We start from the raw sequence: 13,067 nt of genomic DNA on the forward strand, positions 1-13,067 counted from the left end.
GAAGAATATGCACCAAACCGTCTCTCACTTAAGATGACTCCACCCATGATGTATTGTATTAATTAATCATTCATATATATATATTATTTAAACTCATAAAAGAAACACATACCTTTGCATAATATGCCACAAAAACTTTTCTATAGGAAATTAAAATATATGTGCAAATATTAAATGAAAAACTAGTAACTTTATTTTAAAAGATCCCTATCACATATATATATATACTAGATATTAGGTTCCCGCGCCAGTGCAGGCCCAATATATATTACTTCCTCCGTCTCATTTTATGTGAGGTAGTTTGATTCGCCACGGCGTTTAAGAAATAAATGAAAACTTTTAAAACTTGTGATCCAAAATGAATTATATAAATTTTTATGACTGTAAATTATTTCATTAAGGGTAAAATAGATATTTTATAGTGAAATTGTTACTTAATATAGAAATGTGACATTCTTTNTACTATTTAATCCCTTAAATATACTTTCTAATATAAATCATAAGTAATACTTAAAACACAATACTTATAAGTATACATATTGTAGATGTAATTCAAACATAAAAGGGAGAAGACACAAGTACCCCCTAGACTATGACCGAAATCTCAGAGACACACCTTAAACTAAATTAAGGTCCTATTACCCCCTTGAACTCATTTTTTTTTTGTAATTTTGTACACCTTTTGACTTATGTGGCACACCACACGACTCCACGCAGTAAATATATATATATATAATTCGGTTTTTTTCGGTTTTTCGGTTTTTATCTTTTAAAATCCAAAACCAAACCAAAAAACCAAATAAAGTAATTTATTAATCCAAAACCAATCCGAAAAACCAAAAAACCAATCCAAATAAAATTTCAGTTTGGTTTGGTTTGGTTATTCGGTTTAATCCGAATAGTGCACACCCCTAACGGATATGTGCAAAATTAATATACACTCAAATAACTAACTAACATTTAATTTTTTACACCACATAATATTTCACCGAAGAATATGCACCAAACCGTCTCTCACTTAAGATGACTCCACCCATGATGTATTGTATTTTATATATATATATATATATATATATATATATATATATATTATTTAAACTCATAAAAGAAACGCATCCCTTTGCATAATATGCCACAAAAACTTTTCTATAGGAAATTAAAATATATATGTGCAAATATTAAATGAAAAACTAGTAACTTTATTTTAAAAGATCCCTATCACACACATACATATATTATAATATTGATGGCAGTATTAGTTCTCTTGTTGCTTTGTAGGTAGCAACACCAACCAAGATTTGCTTGTTCCCCATGGTGATATATGGTTTGTGAGTATTAATTTATGTGTTTTATGTATATAATTAACTCTGCATATCCGTTGAAATAATTAGACAAGAAAATTAATAGTGACAATCAAACTAGATAATTAGTGATAATTAAAGTCTAATTAGATTGTTCTTACAACTAAGTGAAAGAAACATATAAACTATTTTATTCTTCTTACTTTGACTCATGTAAAAGAAAATACTACTTTGTTCACTACTTCTTCTTTTGTTCATTTTTTCCCTTTTTGTTATGATTCGTTTAATTTAGTCTTTAGTATAGGTGTCAAATGGATAAGTCGCGTTTAGAGTTAAGTAAAATTGGGACATTAACAAGGAATATATTATTCTTTAATTACAGATTTTGAGTTTGAGTCTCTTTAAATATGAAATTCCTTTTATTAATTAGAAAACACTTTACTTCTCAAATGGACTTTTTGATACTCTCCAATTAAAATAATAACTATCTCATTCACGTTTCTTTGACACTAACATCAATCCTTCTTATTTGGAATGATTCTTACCAAAAAAAGCAAACAAATTATAATTAACAACAAATTTTGTTGCTACTTTGCTCATAGCTAACAAAAATCTATTGCTAAATAATATAATCAATGAATTTTATTTGTATTGTTACAAAATTTGTCTGTCACTACGAGTAATTTAATTTGGAGTTGATATAATATCTAAGATAAAGAAAGAAATTAAGTAATAAAGGTTTAATAGTTTATAGAACAAAATCTCTTATAATCTAATTAAATACAAATTGCCTCGATCCCCTAATTCATATACATCACCCAAAGTATCAATAATATTCATGTTACTTTATAGGTGGCATTTGGCAACACCAACCAAGATTTTCATATGCATGTGTTCTATTACACTAATTTTCCCTTTATTCTTGGAAATACATATATAGTTGGTGAAGATTGAAGAAAATGTAACAATTACGTAATGAGATTGGTAAAAAAAAAAAAAAAAAGTCCAAGAATACATGACTAGTTTGTTTTGTTCTTATCATGAAATTCTAATTAATTTATATTTATATAAAATCACTCACCCAACGAGCAATATTATTAGTTATGTATATTTTTGAAGATTCAACTTAATACTATTACATGGTCAATAGACAAGAAAGAAAATTGATGACGAATTAACAGTTAACCAATCTTCATCTTACACTATACAACAAGCTATTGATTGTTAGACTAAAGACTCTTTACTTTTCATTATTTTAGTTTATGATATTAATATTGAGACTTAATTATTCTTTTAAAAGAGTATTACCTGGTATAACATTGACACTTACTACACATCAAATGATATATTACTTGGAAAGAAATCTTCTTCAACAATTGAGAAGATTCAAATCAAAGATATTTCCAACTAGATTAAAAAAAAAATATAATCGTCAGTGTTTATATTATCATTATCAAAATTCCTGAAAAAATATTTACAGCAAATTTCTTCAAAAATATGAAATTTGTAATTTTGAAAATAAGACCATGACTAAATCAAAGATTGCAGCTAGACATTCATCACCGTATTCTTATATTTTATGGCCTTTATCGACTATAACCGATCGATGGAAGGCATCTGATTTACCGATTCACCATTGAACGACTTTGGCTTTCTTTTTCTACGCCTTCGTCCAATAAATAAGATTTGATAGTGAAATTATAAAAATATTTACATTAATAGTAAACCTAACTTAAACTCAACCAACAATTAGTCAAATCAAGGCTATATTAACAAATAAACTTTTGTCCAATTAATGACATGTATCATTATGCAATGACACGTATAGGCCTTAATTTTTAAATTTCTTACCAAACTTTATATATTTACCTTTCTCAACTGTCACATACAAAAGATTATGTTAATCCCCTTCCTTAATTAGGAAAACAAGACAACCTAAAAGTATAATATAGTATTTTTCTTGTTTGGCTTTATTCATGAGATCAGATCGAATTGTCAGCCACGTGGAGCAATTTATGTGATGCTGAAATTTGTATTTTTGATTATTTGTGTGATTTAAATTTGGTCAAAAATTAAAGTCATTAATAATTGTGAATGATGAACCGACCTATTAATATAATTTTGAACGTGTGATGTACCAAGATTTTCAACAATTTACAACTTATACTCTTTGTCATTTTGCTTTTACGTAACGTTGACGTTAATATCTTTATTTGGGTTCTTAATTACTGTATGATTTTTTTTATTATATAGGAATTAAGATTTTATGCAAATAAAGGAAAAGGAGAAGAAGAAAAGTGAAACTAAATATCTAGTTTAAGGTATAAATCATATAAGTTATGAGAAAAATTATATTTATATTTTATATGAAATAGAATATGAAGTACATAATAGGTGTATTATTTATAAATATGTGAATAGGTGTGAGATGTACGTGTACCCGTTAACTTAAAAAAATAATCATATGTATATCTATCTTGAGAAACTGATATAAATTATGATATAATTTATAGTGCACTCATGAGGAGTACAGAAGTGTTTTCATATCGTTGGTACTAGCAAGAGAAACCAACGTGAACTGCAATACCAGATATTATTTAGCAATATGTGAATAAGAAGTTCCTAAATGTAATTCATATTATTTAATCACTACGTTATAATTGTCTATTAAAAATATATTTGATGCATGGAAGTTGAACTTTAAGAATTTTATTTTAGTTGCAAAGAAAAGGGAATTGAGCAATCAATCAAATTCCTGTTGCGTCAAATGCGAAAATATCTAAATGTCTGACCTTTATAAGGTCACGTTTATTGGTGACAAATGGGCGGGTTGGATCAAATTAGGGCGGATTGAAAATGGATCAACATAAAATGAGTAATAATTCAGCCCGCCCATATTTGATATGGGTAAAAATGAATTGGATAACAAATTGATTAGGTAAAATACTAGTTTACCCATATTTTACCCATATTTTCATGAGTAAATAGTGCTCTACTTAAGAATTCAAATGGAGAAAATATTTTAGTCTTTTTTTAGATGAAAAATATTTAAAATACTTCATTTAGTTTTATTGTATCATAAAAGTCAAAAAAAAAAATCCTGACTTTTCAATATAAAATAAATTTATGTAATAACAAGGGGAAAATATTTTAAATTTCAAAGTAAATGAATAGTTGCATTTTAGGACTAAACTTAATGCACTTTAAGGCATAAGCAATGTCAATACTTATACATGATTTGCTTATTTTATATTTTTATTTATTATCCAATATAAAATTAAACAAATATAAAAATATAATTATAATTAACAAAAGAACTGTACATTCAAAATATATATTTTTGGAGGGCCAAAGACTTCACATTTTCAATTATAGAGAAAAATAATTAGTTCTATAGAAGAACATAAAGGAAGAGAAGTTACAATTTTTTTTAGTGATATCATGAATTTTGAGTGAATAAAAGTTAGAAGGTTTAACTCATTTGGCTAATTCATATTTTACCCATGTTTTACCCATATTTTTATGGATTGAATATGGGTATCAACCCATATTTTACCCATGTAAAAAGTCACTCACCCAACCCATTAAATTATGGACAAATTGGACGAGTTACTAAAATATAGGCTCATTTTACCGGTACTAATCAGATTTAATAAATAAAATAGTTGAAATTAGATATAATTTCAGCCACGTAAGTCTGAAGTTATTCCTCAAGCAAGTTAACTTGTCAAAAAAATTAACTTAGAGTACAAGTTAAAAGTAAATTTTAAGAATAACAAACATAAAAATTATATTTGCGCTTTATAGCTATAGTTTTACTATTTGCGCGCATCTGATTTGTATAAATCGCAGCAATTTGTATAAATCGAGATGATTTGTATAAATCGGGTGTCTGTGTCTATGAAAATTGCATTTGTATATGTGTATATATATGTTCTTTGAGTTACGCTAGTGTGGCAAGCGAGATTAGGAGAGAGGCGAGCGAGAGAGGACAAAGAGTGGAGAGAGACAAATTGTATATGTATATCGATTAGATAATTTTATGTATGTAACTACTATGTAATGTATCAATGATTGTGTTTGTAGATCTGCATAAAATTTGAATTTGTATACAATTAAATCGAGTTAAAACATTTGTATTTGTATATCAAATCTCTCTCTCGCTTTATACAAACACAAGTTATACATTGTATTTGAATAAAGCAAGAGAGGGAAAGGCAAAAGAAAATTGGGTTGAGGAAGATTTGTATTAGTATAATTATAAGTGTATAAGACAGAGAGATATTTATTTGTATTTGTATGTACAGTTTCTACCGCTGTATACAAACACAAACACAATTTATACATTTGTGTTTGTATACAGTGAGAGGGGCGAGGGAGAGAACTGAGAGTGAGAAGAGAGGCGAATGCCAATGTATTTGCTATGAATTGGAATTAAATGAAACTATAGCTATAACATTTATTTTCAATTAATAGTTTGCTATAATGCACATTTTTTCTTAAATTAAACGGTGACCCCATTTCGCCATGTCTAATATGAGATTATTGATTCAGCCCACATGTGTTTAGTCCATTAACCTTGGGCAAGCGAGGCAGGTGCGTCTTTTTAAGCCCAATCTTTTGGATTGTAGTGGGTTTTCATTATTAATGGGCTTTTGTAGGCCCACAAAAAATTATATTGGACTATATACATGTGGACCGATTCAACGTGGCCCAAAACATGTAAGAAACTAAGAATCAATTGGAGCGGCCCAACATAAAGTTGTATTGGGCCTAACAAGCATGGTCCATGTTTTAGTTTGTTATTTTTTGGATTGTTGTCACTAATAGGTTTAGTAAAAAAACTTAAATGGTCTACTATGTTTAGCATCACTAGAACATTAGAATTGGATTTATTGCCTAGGGGAAGCAATTGTAGCAGCTCCTGCGCTGATTCATTTTGCACCTTCTAATCATTTAGTAGAGATCGTTATACAACTAGTTGGACAAATTTATTGTTTACTATTTTCTAGTTGATATAGCGATTATGCATTGTATAAGCATAAATATATTATACATTCGCCAATTATTTTTAGTTTAATCAAATGAGTTGACAACTATTTAAGTTAATTCTTCAATTTAAGAATTAGGACAATAGGGAGTTTTGATATATGATTACATTATAAATGTTACTTTATTTATATGGCCCTTTTGTTTTATACGATATAAGTAAGAAATAACACAAGATTTTTTCAGAATAACTTTCTTATATTCAAATCTTAAGATGAAATAGGAGAATATTTTCTCGAGATAGTCGAGGCATGGTAAATTAGGCTAAAACCCATTGAGATGTTCTTTAAATCTCATCATGTAAAATTTAGGAAAAATTGTATGGATACTCCATTTTGGAACCACATTTAAGTGATATTTATAATGTATAAAAATTTACGAGTTTATTCATCACTTCAAAATAATTGTAGATATATGACATCTAAAGTTTCATATATGAATAAAATGCATATTGGTCAACTTCAGTTATTTTTACCTGGATTTTAGACTAAAATGCTTAAACTTCGATTATTAATTTATAAAAGTTTGAAAAAGAATCCAAACAGAGAATATGTATATAATTTAATCAACAAGAAAAAGAAAAGCTTAATTATTTTTAGTGGCAAATCAATACACAAGTATAAATAAATCACAAATCAAAGATACATTATAAGTTGTCTGCCATTTTTAATTATACGGCAAAAGCACCGCCCACATGTTCAAACCCTATGGCTCATATATTTTTCTCAATTTTTTGTTCACACAAAATCTCTAAATTAATTACTATTTGGCTAAGAAAATAGAGTGGCATGTGTAAATTGCTAATTAATCAAAATATTAGGAGACACTAGTTTGTGGAGTTGGCCATTAATCGCATCAAGTATTTAATATCCAATTGAATTGACTTTTTAAACAATATTTAAGGAAGAAATTAATTTTATAATTATCTAGTGCTTTTTCTTTACAATCTAAAATGACGTACTTTATTTTCTTTTTAGCTCCCTTTATTTGCTTAATAGTATTGATTTGATGTAGTGGGATGTAAGCCCTTTTTTTTACATTTTTTGGTAAGATTTGGGTGTCTATTGATAGGTTGGATCAGGATTTAAAATTTATAAATTTTGAATGTGCCATTGAATTTATAAGTCGTTATAGTTACTGATAGTTTCAATATTCAATATTTATACATAAGCAGTGAATTTTCTATTATAAATATAAGATTAAAGGAAAATTTATTTTAATTTGTCCAATATATACTTATATTACAATAAAAATAACTTTTAGCGGCAAGTGATATACACATTAACAAAGAGTGATAAAAGCCTTTATGGTATTAGTTAATTGTCACTAGATCCAATGTTACTATAGGCTTTAGGAATATTTATAAAATGTGTTAATTGCCGCTAAAATTACATAATTAGCAACAATTAAGCTATTGTCGTTGATTAATTACCGCTAACGATCATCTTTGGTGAAGTGTTACTATTGTCGCTTCACACTTGTTGTTCATAACAAGAGAGAGTGAGAGATATTGAAGACGAATTCATTTTCTCGAGAATCAAAGGTGGAGAAAATGTGAAATTAACGGGTTCGATTCAATTCTGAGATATAAATTTTGGATCCATCTCTAAATTGAGTCATGATCATGAGATGATCCAATTAATTAATTCTTGGCATGAATTATATCTTCATTAGTTGGTTATTTTTTTCAAGAATCCTTTTGGTTAGGTAACTTTTCTCTTTCAGTCGTTGGCAACAAATTCATAGTATGCATTCATTAAATATCAAATAGAAAAAAATAGGTCTATGTACGTATTATTAGAACAACTTAAAACTTACAAGCAAGTCAATATATAGTAAATTAAATAGAGCATGGAATTATTTTTTAAGCAACGTCAAAGTTGGTATATTTCTTTTCCAAAATTGATGTACTGATATGATTTGATAAATTGAGACAGTCGGTTAATTTCCTTCAACCAATCCACTTATTCTGATGATCGATTTTTACGTGAATCCGAAATCTCTGATTAAAGATGAAACACTCCTATCAGTGCACCACAACTCATATTGGTCTTTAATTTCGTGTTATCATTTAAACAAATGAAAAGTTCATCTTATTTAATTAGGAAGTTGAATATATTATCGTATGGACACAACTTTGAATTAAAATAATGTTCTTTTTTTTCAAATTATTTTTTTATTTTTTATAATAACGTGGAGTTTCAAAGGTGGCTAAAGTGTGCTAGAAAAAAAGATACATATTGATAATTTCTTCTTGTCTTCATTCTAGGCATTGCTTTCATCACATATTGAAAATTACTTAGCTGCATAAATTAAAAATAACCTTTATTTTATTTTTTAATATTAAAACATCTTGTTCAAATATTTCCATAAGACCAGCAGTTTTGTGAGGATTATTAATATATATATACTACCTTATGATAATGTAAATTGTACAACATGCTTTTATTTTAAACATTTTTCCCTCATTTTTTCGATTCAATCTATAAATTATCTCATTCGTCAAATATTGCTATAAGACGATGGCAACATATATATAGTTTATGTAACAACAACAACAATATATATATACGCATTGAAATTTCATAAGTGAAATCTAAAAAGGATACAATGTACGCAAATTTTACCATTATCTCGTACGTATAGATAATTTGACACCTTGCTCTTTCAACAACATTTGCACATTTAGATGAGTAATTCTTCTTTTTTCCAAATCAATTAGTGGAATTGTGGAAACATGAACCATGGAATTATATAATTGACCCACAATAAGATTTTTAAGAGATCTTACGTTTAAAGTTGTGATTCAGTGACCAATAAAATAGGTTAATTGAGAATTATTGGAATTCATATTCATTTGTATTTCAGTTGAAACATAAAATACTAGATAATTTTTTATTATTTGGTTAAGTCTTGATGAACAAATCATTCATTATTTATGTTGTTAGTAGAAAACAAACCGTATATTAATTAGTAAATATACATAAAAGCTAGATTAAAAAAATAATCAAAAAATCACCTCTATATTTTAGTTATTAAATTGTAGCAAATAAATTTGTGGACTGAAAATCTTGAATTTAAGTTGTTTATACATGGCCTAACCAAATTAACAATCTTAAAATGTTCAAATGATGAAATTATATATTCTATGTTGTAATTATATGATTAGAAAGATTACTCGTATTGACTTGACTTTTGAGGGCATTCAAAAAGGAGATTCATGTCATTGTTCAATAATTTTTTTTAATTAAAGTGGAGGCAAGCCAACAAATCCACATTAATTCCATGGAAACTCTATTAGTCAATTCAATATAACTATTCAAATGGTGTTTAACATATATAAAATACTTTACAATACAATTATTTCTATTTTATTTATATAATTAATATTATAATCATATAACGAAGAAGTAGATTCAATTAAATTTTCTTTGAACCATGTAGCTCTGTCCCTGGTTAAACGAACTCTCGATGCCCTCCTACTTCTGGTGGCGATTGTAGCATCTAATGAAAGAGTTTAACTTAACTCAATATCATCGAGATGAAATGTGTATGAGTGATTACTAGATTTTATTTAAATTCTAAATTCACATCTGAATATATAGGGATAAGGGTCTGAAAAATACCCCACCTTTGGTCGGATTTGTTGTTGCGATACTAAACTTTCATAAGGACCTATTACTCCCTAGACTATTTAATACCATATTTTTTTACCCCATGAACTATTTAATAGTGTATTTTAAAGGTATATATGTGCCCGCGTGGACACATTACTATTTATAATTTTTCATTATTTTTTATGTCCACGTGGACAAATATATATGTTTAAAATACGGTATCAAATAGTCTAGGGAGATAGTAGGTCCTCATGAAAGTTTAGTAACGCAACAACAAATCTGATCAAATTTGGGATATTTTTCAGACCATTATCCCGAATATATACTTGGACTAACTTTTGATATATATTCAAAGATTAGTTTCATCATCAAATATTTACTTACTCCTATCCTAATATGGAAAGTTAGGAAGCATGACTTACCCAAGTTGATTTTTTATTAATTTTTTGCTCTTTCAAAAGTCTATACCTACTAAATAACTTCATCAACCTGCAACTTAGAGTCCTTTCAATTTGTTAGGAAAAGTTTGTTACTCCTATAGTAGAATCTTGTGGGTTTCTTCATGACATTCATTTATAGGTAAACTTCATATGGAGTCTAACTAGCTAAGGTTTTTCTTTGTTTCAAATCACTAGTGGTATATACGTTCCTTAAACTTGTCAATAAATTTCATTTAGACATTTAATTTATATCACGTTTTAATTAAGTACGTGAATACATGATAACAGGTTCATGTTAAACACACTTGATTCGAATTTCGGAATAACTTTTGCACATGGTGTTGAGCGATTGTTACATAAATAAGTTAACCACATATGATACGTCACTTTTTTTAATTGTATACATTAGCCTCAATAAGTAGTAAAACTTCAGACTGTGTATTAATAATTAAAGGAGATGATATATTTTATATGGTTAACTTAACTATCTAATAGACGCTTGAGAACATACATGAGTTTTTTGAAAAATTGAACCAAAAGTATCTAATAAGAATACGTTATCATGCATATTCACATGCTCAATTGAGACAACCAATAGTTTAAGTGTCTAAAATGAAACTTACTGACAATTTTAAGGAGTTGTCGACATATTAACCACTTTTTCTTTTTTTCTTTTACATTTCTTATTAAAAAAAAAACCCTTACCAACCAATAATGGTAAAATATTGGTAATTACTATAAGCTGTAATTGGTTTACATGACTATAAGTGTCATTCTTTTCTTGGGTGGATCAACTTCCTTAGCTTCACGTTGAAAATTAGACGAAAAATTAAGGGATATTATTAATTATAGCTTCTTTCAGTTCTTTCCTTTTAATTAGCTTTATAAACTTGACTACTTATTTGTGTGTTTAAAGGTGGGTTTGAAGTACAATATGGATTTGAAATTTTAGTTATTCTGAATTACTGAATTCTAAATTTATAATTTGTAGATAATAAATAGATTTTAAAGAAAAATACAGAGCTATATTACAGTTTCGGCTGAATTTATAGTCAAAACTCTACCTCCACTCTTGATGTTATTCCATATTTAAGGATAATATATTTCCCATATAAAATAGACTTTAAACACACAATTTAATTGATGTCAAATATATTGAATATATTACATATCAAGGATCAAAATCATAATTTAAGAATAATTGAGGGTCTAAAAATGTTATTTCTCTTTAATCTAAATATCTTAGGTGAAAATTATTAGATTTTGGGTTTAAAATATCACTTCGATGGCTCATTCTGACCGAAATGAGGAACAACGTGAATCTCTTTTTTTTAACTACTCGATATTTGATGTTCGCTTTGAGGACTTATTAATTCAGATTTCCTAGTCAAGGCTCAGATTTTGAGACCTCTCTGATTAAAAATAGTTAAGTACTTACTACTCCATTACAACCTCTGAGTTCAAAGGCGGAGCCAGTATTAGAAGTTTGAAGGTTCTAAATTTTCATTCCCCTTCATTACTATTAAGTTGTCAATCAGTTTTGTTAGCTAGGTTCGCAAGTTATTACTTAATTTTCTAATACAAATATAGGGACTAGGAAAAAGCTACTAGGTTCGTTCGAACCCACGAACCCCACCTAGCTCCGCCCCTGCCCTCCAACGGTAAACAACGTGAATCATTCATTCAGTTACTATACATATAAGGTATAGAGTCGTCTTACTTTAATATTTTTAATTTCAGATAGAAAAAGTTGCGGCAAATTTGGTAAACTATCAAATGTTAGTTTCATACGTTGAAAAGATAATTGGTTTAACGTGAAATACAAGTTATGAAATTTTATTTATTCCAATTCATGTGGTATAAAAGTGATTATTCCTTTGAATTAATTTCCCTTCACTCAATTTTCCAGATAATCCAAAAATNTCACAACCTCTGAGTCCAGAGGCGGAGCCAGTATTAGAAGTTTGAAGGTTCTAAATTTTCCTCCCCCTTCATTACTATTGAGTTGTCAATCAGTTTTGTTAGGTTCGCAAGGTTTTACTAAATTTTCTAATACAAATATAGAATCTACGAAAAGCTATTGAGTTCATCCAAACCCACGAATCTCCACCGAGCTCCACCCCAGCCTCCGACGGTAAACAACATGAATCATTCATTCAGTTCCTATACATATAAGGTATAGAGTCGTCTTACTTTAATATTTTTAATTTCAGATAGAAAAAGTTGCGGCAAATTTGGTAAACTATCAAATGTTAGTTTCATACGTTGAAAAGATAATTGGTTTAACGTGAAATACAAGTTATGAAATTTTATTTTTTCCAATTCATGTGGGGTAAAAGTGATTATTCCTTTGAATTAATTTCCCTTCACTCAATTTTCCAGATAATCCAAAATGACCAAGAAATTTTTGGTCCCCAAACATCATAAATTTGTACGGAAGGAAAATAGTTTCTATCATTTTAAAAAATAGGTGAGTATCTTGCTTATATTTTTTGTGTTCTGTAGGTAAACAGAAAATATTATCCTAACGTGGAATGATGTAAAATTATCACTGATAGGACTTGTTTTCCAAAAAAAAAAAAAAAAATTTAACGAACTAAACATGAATTTTTTTTAAAAAAATATCTAAAAAATGGTATTTTCTTCACAACCAAAAACAA

The sequence above is a fragment of the Solanum stenotomum genome, chromosome 10 (genome assembly GCF_019186545.1).
Source record: "Solanum stenotomum isolate F172 chromosome 10, ASM1918654v1, whole genome shotgun sequence".
NCBI classification, from domain to species: domain Eukaryota; kingdom Viridiplantae; phylum Streptophyta; class Magnoliopsida; order Solanales; family Solanaceae; genus Solanum; species Solanum stenotomum.